This window comes from Cricetulus griseus (genome assembly GCF_003668045.3).
Source record: "Cricetulus griseus strain 17A/GY chromosome 1 unlocalized genomic scaffold, alternate assembly CriGri-PICRH-1.0 chr1_0, whole genome shotgun sequence".
Taxonomy (NCBI): Eukaryota; Metazoa; Chordata; class Mammalia; order Rodentia; family Cricetidae; genus Cricetulus; species Cricetulus griseus.
The window spans coordinates 33,633,582-33,648,808 of record NW_023276806.1 but is presented as its reverse complement, the minus strand read 5'-3'; the positions used below and the strand labels follow the sequence as shown (position 1 = coordinate 33,648,808).

Below are 15,227 nucleotides of genomic sequence, written 5' to 3'. Positions count from 1 at the left end.
CAAGCACCGATGGAGTGTGATTTGTGTGTAGTAGACAAAACCATTCCTCAATGAACATACACACTGTTAAAGTGTTGTGTGTCAATGAGAGGTCCAAGGCCTTTGTGAAAATAGAGTTAGTTACTATTGTTTCCCTCTACTTATGGTATTACAGCACCATTGTTATTCTATATTTACAGTAGTTCATAAATGATGCTTCAGAAACTCTCCTAATTTACTTTGGTGACATTTTACAAGGTAACACATTTTCAGAGGGTTTGCTTTATAAAATTAATCAGTTCACCATATAATGTGATTTTATACTTAATGTGCTGTTAATTCATTAAGTGTTTAAAATGTCATACTTTACATTCATGAACAACTTTATTTTATATAAGAAATTATGGCTAATCTGAAAGTAAATTCTTCATGATGAATAATTAATGAAACACAGAAAAGAAAAATAAAATTCAAATGTTTGATGCTCCATTGCTTTGTTCCTCTGTATGAATTTGCTATTAATTACAACAGTCTTTTTAAATCATTTTTTATTTGAATTATAAACAACATTGTTTTACATGATAATTCTAGTTCCCTTCTCCCTCCCATTCCCCCAAAACCACTCCCAACTAAAACCCTACCTATCACATATCCTTTCTTCTATTCTTCCCCTGACTCAAACTCTCTGCTCCCTCATGACCTCTGCATCTTCCTTCTTCTTCCCTTCTCATTTGTGTGGCTTGTGTATCAAGGTTATTGAAGCATCATAAAAAGAGTTTGGCAATGACCCTTCTGATTTTATTGTGTGGAATACTTTTAGGAGAATTGGTATTAGCTGTAACCTTGGATTTCTGGTAGAATTCTGCACTGAAGCCATCTGGCCCTGGGCTTTTTTTTTTTGTTGTTGGGAGACTTCTGATGACTGCTTCAATTTCATTAGGGGTTCTTGGTCTATTTAAGTTGCTTATCTGTTCTTGGTTTAATTTTGGTAAGTGAAATCTGTCCAGAAAATTTTCCATTTCCTTCAGATTTTCAAATTTTGAGGAATATAGGTTTTCAAAGTATGACCTGATGATTCTCTGGATTTCCTCTGTGTCTGTTGTTATGTCCCCCTTTTCATTCCTGATTGTATTCATTTGCATGTTCAGTCTCTGCTGTTTGGTAAGTTTGGATAAAGGTTTGTCTATCTTGTTGATTTTCTTGAAGAACCAATTCTTCATTATATTGATTCTTTGTATTGTTCTCCTAGTTTCCATTTTATCAATTTCAGCCCTCAATTTGATTATTTCCTGGATCTGCTCCTCTGGGGTGTATTGGCTTCTTTGTTTTCTAAAGCTTTCAGTTGTCCTGTTAATTCTCTTGTATGATTATAATCCAGTTTCTTCATGTGGGCACTTAGAGCTATGAATTTTCCTCTTAGCACTGCTTTCAAAGTGTCCCATAGGTTTGGGTATGTTGTGTCTACATTCTCATTGTATTCTAGGAAATCTTTAATTTTTTTTTATTTCTTCCTTGACCCGGGAATTGTTCAATTGGGTGTTACTTAATTTCCATGTGTTTGTAGGTTTTCTATAATTCCTCTTGTTGAATTCTAACTTTAAATCATGATGGTCTGATAAACAGGGGGTTATTTCAATTTTTTTGTACCTGTTGAGGTTTTCTATGTTGCCAAGTATGTGGTCAATTTTAGAGAAGGTTCCATGTGGTACTGAGAAGAATGTAAATTGTTTTGTATTTGAATGCAATGTTCTATAGATATCTGTTAAGTTCAATTGGGCCATAACTTCGATTAGTTCATTTGTTTCTTTGTTAAGTTTCTGTCTGGTGTTCCTGTCCAGTGGTAAGAGTCTCCCACTATAAGTTTTTGTGGTTTTATGTGTGATTTGAATTTTAGTAATGTTTCTTTTACAAATGTGAATGCCTTTGTATTTGGATCACAAATGTTCAGAATTGAGACTTCATCCTGATGGATTTCTCCTGTGATGAATAGGAAGTGACCTCTTTCATCTCTTTTGATTGATTTTAGTTTAAAATCCAGTTTTTGGATATTAGGATTGCTACCCCTGCTTGTTTCTTCAGTCCATTTTATTAGAAAATCTTTCCCCAACCTTTAATTCTTCTTCTTCTTCTCTTTTTTTTTTTTGCATTTTAAAGACAGAGTTTCTTTGTGTAGCTTTGGAGCCTGTCCTGGCACTATCTCTGTAGACCAGGCTGGCCTCAAACTCACAAGGATCCACCTGCCTCTGCCACGTGAGTGCTGGGATTAAGGACTGAGGCACCAACGCCTGGCCCAACCTTTAATTCTTAGGTACCATCTGTCTTTGAAGTTGAGGTGTGTGTCTTGTATGTAGCAGAAGGATGGATTTTGTCTTCTTATCCATTCTGCTAACCTTTGTCTTTTTATAGGTGAGCTAAGACCATTAATGATGATGGATATTAATAACCATTGATTGTTCATTCTTTTTTGTTTTTGATTTGTTGATGGTGGAAAAAATATGTGTGGGATTCTATCCCTTTTTTTTTTCCTTTTGGCTGTCGATAAAGTGGGATTATCTATTGCCTATATTTTTCTGGTTGTAATTAACTTCATTTGGTTGCAGGATTCCTTCCAGAACTTTCTGTAGGGCTGGATTGGTGGGCATGTATTGTTTGAATATGGTTTTTGTTTTGGAATATCTTTTTTTCTCCCTCTATATTGATTGAAAGCTTTGCTGGGTATAGTAGTCTGGGCTGGCATCTATGGTCTCTTAGTGTAGGGAGAATATCTATCCAAGACCTTCTGGCTTTCAGAGTTTCCATAGAAAATCAGGTGTAATTCTGAGAGGTTTTCCTTTATAAGCTACTTGACCTTTTTCCTTTGCTGCTGTTAATATTTTCTCTTTTTTTCTGCATGGTTGGTGTTTTGATTGTTATGTGGCAAGGAGAACTTTTATTTTGGTTCAGTCTATTTGGTGTTGTGTAGGCTTCTTGTATTTTTATTGGCATGTCTTTCTTTAGGTTGGGAAAGTTTTCTTCTATCATTTTGTTGAATATGTTTTTGGTGCCTTTGAGTTGTATTTTTTTTCACCTTCTTCTATACCTACTATTCTTAGGTTTGGTCTTTTCATGGTATCCCATATTTCCTGGATATTTTGTGTTAGGGATTTGTTGGACTAAGTTTTTCTTTGGTTGATGATTCTATTTCCGCTAGTGTGTCTTCAACTCCTGAGATTCTCTCTTTCATCTCTTGTATTCTGTTCGTTATGCTTACGTCTGTTGTTCCTGATTGTTTACCCAGTTTTTCTATTTCCAGCATTCCCTCAGATTGTGCTTTCTTTATTGTCTCTATTTCAGTTTTTAGGTCTTGAACTGTTTCCTTGAGTGATTTGTTGATATCTTGTAATTTTTGATTTGTTTTTTCTTCCATTTCTTTAAAGGACTTTTCTCATAACTTCTTTGAGGCCCTCTATCATTTTCATGAAGATGTTTTTAAGGTCATTCTCTTCTGCTTCATCTGCATTGTGATGTTCAATTCTTGCTGGTGTATGGTTCCTAGTCTCTGGTGGGCTCATATTGGATTTTCTGTTGTTGAATGTGCTTTTACATTGATCTCTTCTTATCTTTTCTTCTGGTGGGTGTAGCAAGAGTCTCTTGCTTAGTTATGGGCCCAAGATTCCCTTCTGGTAGATGCAAAGAGTTCCAATACTCTGATGTCTCTCCTCTTTTCGTGGATAGAGGCAGAACTCCCACCTAGGCAGTGTCCAGGAGTGTCGGATCCTGCTGCCTATCTCAGATCTGGTGAGCAAACTCTTGGTATCAGATGCCTCTGAGCAGGGTTGCTGAACCAGAACTGGAAACAGCCCCTGGCCCACCCGGGCTGGTAGATGGAGACAGGACTGGGCCTGTGGATGGAGGTGGAACTGCCACTGGGACCTCGACACTGTCCAGGTGTTTCGTGTCCCACTGTGGATCTTGGATCCAGCCGGTAAAACCTTGGCATCAGATGCCTCTGAGGAGGGCTGCTTACCCCTACACCAGTCTTATTAAGAGATTTTAAATGACAATTGCAAATTTATTTTTTGACCATTTTAGTTTTAGAATTTGCTGCAAGTATACATTCTAGGTAAATGAAAGCAATATTTCAGGACAGGAATATATACATTTAAGTTGATTTTTTAATGGGTTAATAAAACCTTTACCCACTATTTATTATAAACAAACACAATTTTTATGAAACAAAGTATCATTTATTTTTAATTTAGTAAAGACATATAAAATGTTTTAGCAATTCACATTTTAACATGTTTTAAGTGTAGATTTAATATTATTAAAGAATTCTAATGGAAACAGTCTTCCTTCCTCAAAGAAGCTAAAAGGCAGGGTTATACAATTGCTGTCAAAAAGATATGGTTGTGAGAAGGTGGCAAAGAAATAACCTGGAGCAGTTGACAGGATGGGAGGGTATGAAGGAAGAAGGGATGAGAAAAATTAGAGTTCATTTTGCACAGTTATGAACTCTTCCAAGAGAAAATTTCATTAATAAATATTGCAAAACTAAATGGTGACAGATGAGAAAAGGGTGCCATCTCTCATGGGATTCAAATTACAATGGGAAGCAAATTTCATATAAACATAAAATAATGAATGACACATGCATGAACTCACTGCACTTTTGTCTCAATAACCTAAAGAACAAGTTTTCTTCTCAGTAAAGAAAATGTGTCATCAACCAGAAAAAGCTATTTCCAATTCAAATATCAGTGTATTTAAGAGTATAGATTGATATCAGTAATAAAGACTAAAAACATTCTTCTAAATACAGATTAATTTTTATTTTCAGAATGTAATAACTATATTAATTTTCCCACTGAAGCTTGGTTATTGTCTGTTAAAACAATCATATTACATATATCACAATGAGCTACTTCTCCCTCTCAGCATTCCTTAGGTGCCTGTCGTTCTTTGTGTATGGGTAGGAGCCCATGAAATTTCCCTCTTCTACATTGGCATCTCATTGCTATTGTACTTCTTCAGCTTTTGTTTTGACATGCCCCTTGTTAAATTATGATGGATGAAGCTGTTACTTCTGTGAGACACAACCCTACAACTGATTTTCAGGTACTGTGTCTCTTACGATCTTTCTGTCCCATCATTGTGATCACTGAGTGTTATATGCTAAAGTTGCATTGTAATTGTATCAACTGAGAGCATGGACCCCATCATCACTTTTTCTCTTCATTTTGAATGAATAGTGTTTTTCTGTTATTGTCCCCATCTGTTGCAACAAGAAGTGTCTGTGATTTGGGTGAAAGCAACACCTATGTGCAGATATAAAGATAAATACTCAGAATGTAATTGCAACACTGGTTTAGCAACGTGGCCATAGTAGATTCCCTTAAAATATCCATGCCTCACTAGTGCTCGGAACCTGGGTAAATTTCTCCTGACAGGTGGGATTTTCCTCCAATGGAAGAGACCTTGATTCCAATTAAAGAGCTGTTGTTTACCACCATTTATATTGACCTATCACATCCTTAAGTTTATCTTGTATTGTTGTCATCATCGTGATTCACTGGCTTCCAACCCTGGTAGGATTATAGACTGATATGTGTCATGGAAGCATCTCCTGCTACTATGACAGTCAAACCTTAGGAGGAGGCTTTCAAGTCACATCCAGCTCAAGCTCTCTGGACCTTTTGTCCAGAGTGTCTGAAATTTCCAGCAATAGGAATTTCCCGTCAACCTTTAGGACCCAAAGTCAACAGTGATATCCTATGTTTTAGGAGTCTCTTTGACTCCCATGACCAACAACTCATGAAGGGGAGGGATGATTCTCATGCCTGCAATTGGATCTTGTTTGATAATCTTTGGTTCCTTGATGAGCATTTGAAGCCCAAGGGGGATGACTTAATTTGAACTGAGAATATATGTTTATGCATAGATATATGTTCCATAAGTACTTTTAAGTAAACAAATATTACTAATTACAGCATTTTCAGACACCCTTAATAATTTTACCCTCCCTTACCATCTTTTTATTGACCTCCTTCACATTTTCCAATTATCCGCTCGCTCTTTAACTCATTGATTCCTTTGATTCACGTGTATAATTTTATTCCCCACTCTATTGCTCTTTGCCTTCTGCTACCACCATGGTCCCTTTCAACTTTTCTGTGTTTGCAGTTATTCCAGGTTATATACTCAGATTTGAATATTTAGATCTAGGAATCAAAGATGAAAGAAAACATGTGAAGCTTATTTTTTCTTGGATTTCACTTAAAGCTATTCTTATCCAGTTTCATTCATTCCTTTGCAAATTCTACTATTTTATTTTTCTTTACAACTGAATAATACCTATTATAAATATGTGTCATGTTTTCATTATCTATTCATTGGTTAAGGAACATTTGGAGTCATTCTATTTTCCTAGGAATTTTGAATAAGCAACAATACATATGACTGAGCAAATATCTGTGAAGTAGAATGCTGAGTGTTTTGGACATTTACCAAGGAGTAGTATAGCTGGGTCATGTGATAGATTTACTTTTAGCTTTTTGAGAGTTCCCCACACTTACATCCAGAGAGGCTGTGCCACTGTGCAATCTCATTAACAGTGAATGAGTATTCCCTTTTGTACAATCCTATCCAGCATTTATCAGTTGTTCCCTTGGCCTTTGTTTTCTTAGTTTTTCTAACTAGGCAAAGATGATATTTCAAGCTTGTTTTGGTTTGTATTTCACTAATTGCTGTGGACAAGAAACATTTTTGAGATTTTTCTTAGTAACTTCCTTTTTGTCATCCATAGCAAATTCTTGAATGGATCATTGGCGTGCTTGACTCCAGTTTATTTTGGGGGGGAGGGGTCTTTATGTATCCTGGATATTAATCTTCTTTTAACACTTATTTAACATTTTATTAATTTTTTCATGCATGGGAACTATTGACACCATTTCTTTTTTACATTATCATCTCTCCAAACTCTCTCAACTTCATGACATCCTCTTTAATAATTATTGTTACACACACACACACACACACACACACACACACACACACACACACACAAATATATATATATGTGGAGAACATACCAGAATATGTCATTTAGTATTGCTCTTATGTTCACATGTCTTAGAATGACAACTTGAAATTGGATAATCTTTCAAGGGCTTCTGGCTCTCTTGGCAGCCATTAATTTCCTATAATTCTTCTAATGGTGGGCCTTGTGAGATTTGGGATTTTCCTGAGTGTAAAGTGCATGGATTGTCTTGTAAATATAATCACCTAACTATGGATACTGAGCAGTAAGTTGTTCTCTGAATTGTGAACAATTATGGTTTCTGTGATGTTCTCTATTTGATGTAAAAATTGTAGCACTTCATATCTTAGGGATAACCAACCTAATTTAATTTAAGGCTTATTCAATTGGAGGGAATTCCTGCCCATCACTGTTAACCTACCAGCTTCCTGTGGCTGATGAAGCCATAGACCCTAGAGGAGAAACTACTGCTTCCATGTTCCTAATCAGTGTAATTCCCAATGGCATTATAAATAGAATATTAGCTCTTGCCTTTCATATAAAATTGTTCTAAAAGAGGATAGGTCTAGACTAACTCTTAAAGAATTTTTTTGTCTAGTTTAAATCAATAACTTTTTAAATACATGGCCTCCTTCATGGCCTGTTTCTATGAATACTGATCTTCCCTCACCTACCCCACCAGTAGGCTCAGCTACTTCACACCCTGTAGGCATCACATCTAGTTTGTGAGCTCAGTTCTCTGAGCTACTCTGGAGGGATAGTTCTACTTCACCTCACAGGTCTCCTGGCCTCTTTGGGGTTTCATTCCAAGTGCCCGCAGACATACAGCCTTCTGCTGGAACTCTTTAGTGTAGCAGGCTCTTTCCCATCTTATGTGGGATTCTCCAGGATCTCCCTTCTCAGAAGTTCCAGGTAGGCAATGCTACTCCTAACCATAAAGTTCTCACTACACACCAGTTTCAAAAGATCTTCCTCTAGTTAGAGGTTGACAAGAAGCCATTCAAGATAAGGAAGTCAGAGTTGGAAGGACATTCCAGAAACCAGTACAAAAGAGCAGCATTGAGGCATGTTTTAGCTCTGAATGTTTGTTTAAAGTAAGTAGCAAACTCTCCAAAGAACCCTATGGAATGTTAGATTCAATCATTCTTTTTCTTGAGCAATTATGTAGTATTATTTTATTTGTGCTTGAGCAATTTCTGCTTCCCAGCATTTGTCAAATGTGGTATTGCAGTAGAATGACTAGAGCTTTGGGGTTTTTTTTAAGGTATTGTTCACACTTTCCATGTTCACAGTATGGATAAAAATTGGATCAAAATGTGGCCACTAGAGAAGCAATAACAATAAAATATACAGCACACATAAATACACATAGATATTCAAGAAGCATTTATAGCCAAATAAAACACCATGCAGTGCATTCCATTCAGATTCTTCTCGATATCAAACTGATTATTTCAGCCTCAAGGGCATATGAAAAAAATAATGAATGTTCTATTCTGGTTCACTAGACACATTTGATGCTAGCAAATTTGTGAAATCTAAAGTCAAAAAAAAAAAAAAAAAGAAAAGAAAACCAAATACAGTCTCACTCCTACCAGGGAAGCAGGTAGGCTTACTGGAGATCCTCATGTCTCCCTCTTTCCCTCAGATCCAATGCCCCTCAGCCTCACCCCCAGTTCAGCAGCAGAGCTCCAGAGGCAGCCTCTCCCCACACCATCTCTACAAGGCCCAACTGATCATTGCTCTCCCCAAACCTGTCCCTCCACTTACTGCTTTATTCCAACCCCCAATTCAAATAGTCAGCCCTGGCTAATGCACAGGTCACTTGGGCCACCTCTCTCATGGTTCTTCCAGACCAAATCCCCCAAACTGACCCACAGCTGTATAATAGCGCTCCTGCTACAGCCTCCCCACCATCCTCTTCTCCATCTCCTGTGGATCCCACAGATCTCCAAACCTCTGTCACCCAACTCATTGCTTCAACCCAGCCCCAAGCCCCAAGCCCTAGTAGGTGCTCCCTTCTGAGTCTCAGGCCACTCCTGTCAGAGAAGCAGGTAGGCTGACTGCATATGTCCTCTCATTTTGTTTCTACTGATCCTTTCCCAAGTGTCATCCCTAACTCTCCAATGGAACACCCATTGCAGCCTTGCTTACCCACCCACACCTCTTGTCGATCCCACAGTGTTATTTGTTTATTTATTTACTTACTTTGTACCTGCATTATATAGTGGTATAATTGGAGTAGAATTCATAAGGCACCTCTCAGGAGTTGGTGCTTTCATTGCACCAAGTAGGCCCCAAAGAATCAAACTCAGGTCATCAGGTGTCTACTCTATTGTGCTTGAGTTAAGGTATTAACTTTGGGTTTTTGTTTGTTTATTTTGTCATATTAACATAATATTTTATTGATAATTTTGTAATTTTACATAATGTACCATGATCACCCTTACTTTCCAGTCCCCCATGTCTTCTCCCAAACCTTTGTGCTCCCCCCCAAAAAAGATGTAAAAATGTCCAATTAGTATTGTTCATATAGTCATTGGAGCATGATCACACCAGAGGTGGTCATCCCTGGTGAGTCCTTCTCCACCCCCACACCTGATAGTAGCCATCAACTGGGGAGAGCCATAATTTGTTGTGGAATATTTTAAGATGTGTTACATTTGCTTATTCTGTGGAACATTTATTGTAAAGATGCAAAGATGTGTTGCTTTCTTTTATGTTGCATTTGTTAACTCTGTGAAGCTGTGTTATGATGGGGAATGTTCTTCTTTATATATGTTTATCTTATTGGTTGAATAAAGCACTGTTGGATAATAGGGAAGCAAGACAGGTGGGACTAGGAGTCATGGAGGATTATGGGGACTCTAGTAAAGAGAAGTCCCCATGTGATCCAGGCAGGAAGTGACAGAGCATGACAGAATCAGTATATAAGCAGGAACAAGCAGAGATGCAGAACAGATGCAATGTAGACCCCAATGGAGTAAGAAGCCTAAACCTTTTCTTCCTTAAGATAAGGCCACTTGGAAATACATGGATTATTAGAAATTGGGTAAATAATTAAGACTGAGCTAGCAAATAAGTAACCTTAGCCAAAAGGCCAACAGCTTTATAGTAATAAAGTATCCTTGTGTTTAATTGGGGCAGAGAAGGGGGAACCTAGCTGGGCAAGAGAAACATTCATGTTACAGTGTTACTCTGCCTGTCTAAAATACCTGATTGGGCTAATAAAGAGGTGAATTCCCAATAGCAAGGCAGGAGAAAGGATAGGCAGGGCAGGCAGGCAGAGAGAATAAATAGAAGGAGAAATCTGGGAAAGAAGGAGTGAGAAAAGCAGAGGATTCCAGGGGCCAGGTACACAGCATGCCACTGAGTAAGAACTAAAGAAAGGTATATGGGATAAAGATAAAAGCCCAGAGGCAAAAGATAGATGGGATAATTTAAATTAAGAAAAGGTGGCTAGAAATAACCCAAGTCCAGGCATTTATAATTAAGAAATTTTGGGGAGCTGGTGGTGGGCTCCCCAAATAGTGTTAAGAGTAAAAAACAAACAGCAATTCAGTATCTTTACACAATTTCAAGAGCTCTCTTTGTGGCTTCATATCTGGGTTGTTACATTTTTAGAGACTAGAGACAAGGGGTTGTTGCAAAAGCCTTCTATGTCTTTCTTTCTCAACTGTGAGTCTGAAGTAAACAGATACCACTGCAGAAGCTTCCCTGTCCTTTTTAGTCAACAGGAGCTCAGATCATAGACTTGTGCATGTAAGCTGGCAATAGCTTGGACCACTGACATCCTCCAGGCCTCCAGCATCATTAAGTGCCACAGACCTCAGCATGGTCTTCTGTAGCAGTATGGGTCATGGATGCCAACACAGTCCTAAGCAGCATCCCAGCACATGGACATCAACATGGCTTCAGGTGGCAGCACAGTCTGATGTCCCCTGGAGACATCAAGACTGGTAGACAACAACATGGCTTAACCAACAGCACAAACCATGGATAACTGTGTGATAAATAATGCCATGGACATTGCAGCAAACCATAGACTCAGATATAGTGACAACAGGGACCACAGACATAGCCTCAGGCAGCAGTATAGGCCATGCACATCAACAAGGTCTCTGGTGGTACTCAGGCCTCTGGCATGGACATGGTTCAGTGTTTCCCCATTGCATATGCTCTGCTCAATTCCTATATCCTTCTCCCCACTCCATTGTAAATTCATTTGTCACTGTGGCACTGGAAACTACACAGCTCTATGTGCAACTATTCATTACCAGGAGTCATTAGTCCAGCTCAAGGCCTCTTGTTTCTGAAACACCATGAATACCAGACAACCACAGAAACTTCTTTGATTGCAATCATGCTTTAGGTTTTCATCTTCAGTGGTGATGATGTGCTCCCAGGTCTAGATCTGCAGTACCTTCTCCCCCTCAGGGACCAGCAGCTTGTGGATGGAGTAGGTGTTAGGGTTGACTGGAAGTGCTAGATAGATGCCAGGATGGATGCCAAGTATGTCAGGCCACCCCTTTTGGGGGAAAAGATGATTTCTTTTATTTTTTTAATTCTTTAATTACTACTCATATTTTCATATCCATCTCCCCATTCCTTTGCCCTCCCATCCTCCCATGTTCCCCACCTACCCCACCAACCAACCCCCCAACTCTTCCCCAGGGATAGTGAGGCCCTCTACAGAGGACCTACAAAGTCCATCACATCATTTGGGGAGGGCCTAGGCCCTCCTTGCTGTCCCTGGGCTGCAATAGTATCCCTCCATAGGGAATGGACTCCCAAAGTCCATTTGTGGTCTAGGGATAAAGACTGGCTCCACTGTTAGAGGTCCCAAAGACTGTCTTGGCCTCCTAGCTGGCACCCACATTCAGAGGGCTTGGTTTGGTCCAATGCTGTTTCCCCTAATAGGAGAAAATATCACACATTTGGATATGTTTAACAAGAATTATTTACTTCATAATTTAATATATACATATATATTATTCATAAAAGGTTTCCAACACACATCCATATCATCAGCAAAAATATTTAATATCATTGTATGAAAACAAACTTTATTGATATATATTTGAATAATTAATAATAGCAACAGCAAATAGAGAGTGTTTTCTTCATGGCAGCTTTTTTTCTTTGTTTGAAGCAGAAAAAGGTGCTTTATTCAATATGGTAGCTTTTGAGAAGATAGGTTTTACTAATGATGGTTTTCCATCTTGTTTCAATTTATGAATGAAGCAAGAGCTATGTGAGGAAGTAAAATTGTGAGAAATTTTCATCTGAAACTCTTAATTAAAACAAATATATACACACAATTCAGCTTTAAGATATTTGGTTGAAGAATACCTAAAGATGCTCAGAATAAAATAGGTAGTTTCTGTTTGTTCATCATTAATTAAGGGACCTTAATGTTACTTGTGTATTAATTGTGAACAATTTTTTGTCTCCTAGGAAATATGAGTGATTATTCTCAATAAAAACAATTTCAAATATTTGTGACCGTCTAGGCATTAGTGGGTTTGTATAAAGTAAAGCAAGATTAATCTATCAAAATTTATTAAGCTGACTAAAATGGTTAGCTTTGTGTGAATTTGATATAACCTATAATCATATAGAGAGATTCAAATAAGAAAGTAAGTCCATCATGATAGCCATTATGAAAGACATTTTTTATTAATAATTGATATTGTACAATCCAGCCCACTGTAAGTAGTTCCTCCCCTGGAATGGAGGTCCTGGAGTGTTTAAGAAGGCTAAGTAGGGCAGGATAAGTAGGGCATTGGTGGCACAAGCATTTAATCCCAGTACTTGGGAGGCAGAGGCAGGTACATCTCTGAGTTCAAGGCCAGCCTGGTCTGCAGAGTGAGTTTCCAGTACAGCCAGGGTCACACAAAAAACCCAGTCTCAAACAACAACAACAAAACAAAAGGCATGCTAGAGGATCAAGCCAAGTAGAAGCACTCTTCGGGTTTCTCCTTCAGTTCCTGCCTTCAGGAACCTGCTTGAATACTTCTGACTTCACTTCATGACGGACTATAAACTGTAAATTGAAATAATCTCTTTCCTATCAACTTAATTTGGTCTTGGTGTTTTAATCATAGCAATAGAAATCTGACTAAGATGCTGTCCCTGTTGTTTGAATGAAATATATTCCCCATAGTATGGGTATTTGAATGCTTGGTGGCCAGCTCTTGGTAGTCTGTGGAGAGCTTAGGAGGTATGGCCTTAGTGGAGGAAGTCTGTCCTGGAGGAAACACCAAAGAACTTGAGGCCTCACCATTCTCCCGATTTGCCCTTTACGTTTTCACCTTGCAGATCAAGATGTCATCCTGTAGCATCTGTTCCAGGTGCCATGCCAGCCACATAGTACCATGCTTTCCCACCACAGCAGATTCTTAACTTTCTATAACCATAACCCCAGATGAATTCTTTCTTTTGTAAATTGCACTGGTTGTATATAGCAATAGAAAAGCACTTAATTTAGCCCATAAATATATTTGTTTTCAGATGTTTATTGAAATATATATTTATTGAGATACAGCATTGTGTTTGTCACTGAATTAGTGCATAAAAACATGGACAATTGTCCATTTAATAAGTTAGACACAAATACACATTTGTGTATATTTGTGCACATTTACTTTACATTGGTTCAATAGTATAACATACCAAAACAGGTATCCATTTATTTGGTTAATAAATATTAACTGAGCACTGACTAGACCAAAGTCCACTAGATCACAAGCATGAAAAAGACAAGTATGTATTCATACCTGAATTATTGAAGGAATGAATGAATGAATGAATGAATGAATAGCTCATATTTCTTTTTTCTTTTTACATCCCCATGTTTACTGCTACTTTATACACTATAGCAAGACTTGGAATCAATCTAGATCAGTCTCATTATCCAACAACAGACTACTGAATATTAATATGTATATATATGTATATATATATATATACAATTTTATTTAGCTATAAAGAAAATTATTTTTTTCCTAGAAAATGGATGGATTTACAATGCATAATCTTAAGTGAGGTTACACAATTTCAGAAATAAAAGTATTATATGCTCTCTCTCATATGTGTAATCTGGCAAGTAACACAAATACACATGTGAGTACAATACAACATGTAGAAATGAGAACTAGAAAAACTTAGTATTAGGTGATGGAGAAAAACTGAATTCAACTAACAGACATGAATTATGAAAGAAGGTATAAAGCTAATTACTTACCTTACTCTAATGCTCTCACATTTTTTTTTGTTTTGTTTTTTTGAGACAGGGTTTCTCTGTGTAGCTTTGGAGCCTATCCTGGCACTCTCTCTGGAGACCAGACTGGCCTTGAACTCACAGAGATCCGCCTGCCTCTGCCTCCTGAGTGCTGGGATCAAAGGTGTGCGCCACCAACGCCCAGCCTGCTCTCACATTTTTTAGTAGCAGATAATTGAATAAAAATACACTTGATAGTGAAATGTAAAGTACAGCTTGAAGCGACTGTCTTTTCATTCCAATCAACTATTCTAACTATATCAAAGTCTAGCGTGATACAAATATGGTTAACATCCTATATGGTGTCCTGTTATTTGTTAGGTATTTTTAGTAATAAACTCTACACTGTTTTTAAGAGTTCTTAGTTCTAAGTGCATAAATATTAACAAACAGCCCTTCCAGATTTATTTAATATCTCTAAAATGTTATTTTAATTTCTCCTCTTACAACCAGAATTTATTTGTCTTTAAGCATGTGATATAAATACTCTCTCCACCTATATGGGAGAATGAACCTGTGCATATCCTGGACCTCGTAATAGGGGCTGAGGAGCTCACTTTTATTTGTCAGAGACACAGACACATTGCTATATGTATCCACTGTGGCCTAAAACTACAACATCCCATAGCACTGAGGGACATGAAACACTAGTGTAAACATAAAAATCTGGTTCTTGCTGTGCCTTGAATAATAGACAATCCAAGTGTGTGTCGCTTTGTTTCCATCTCCCACCAAGCCAAATCTATGTAAGTATAGGAAGCCACTGAGCCTTGTTAGATCTCCGCTGTCCAGACCTCCTCTACCCTCTGACAAGAAGTTCCCCACTAATCACCTATTATGCTCACTAAGGAACAAGTGACAAACAATATGAGAAAGACATTTCTTTTGTTGTTTTGTTTCTTAAGCTGCAAATCAGTAGCTGATAACATTAGATCTTACCGTCCTAGT

At 37.7% G+C, this 15,227-nt stretch overlaps 1 long non-coding RNA gene across 2 annotated transcripts in view; it reads left to right on the top strand.

Moving 5' to 3' along the window:
• Positions 1-15,227, top strand: part of LOC103160010 — a 41,887-nt gene that overhangs the window by 13,679 nt on the left and 12,981 nt on the right. For both annotated transcript variants that reach the window (XR_003481245.2, XR_004771690.1), the window contains exons 2-3: positions 4,897-5,076; positions 7,976-8,091. This is a non-coding gene — a long non-coding RNA (uncharacterized LOC103160010). The remainder of the gene's footprint in view (positions 1-4,896; positions 5,077-7,975; positions 8,092-15,227) is intronic.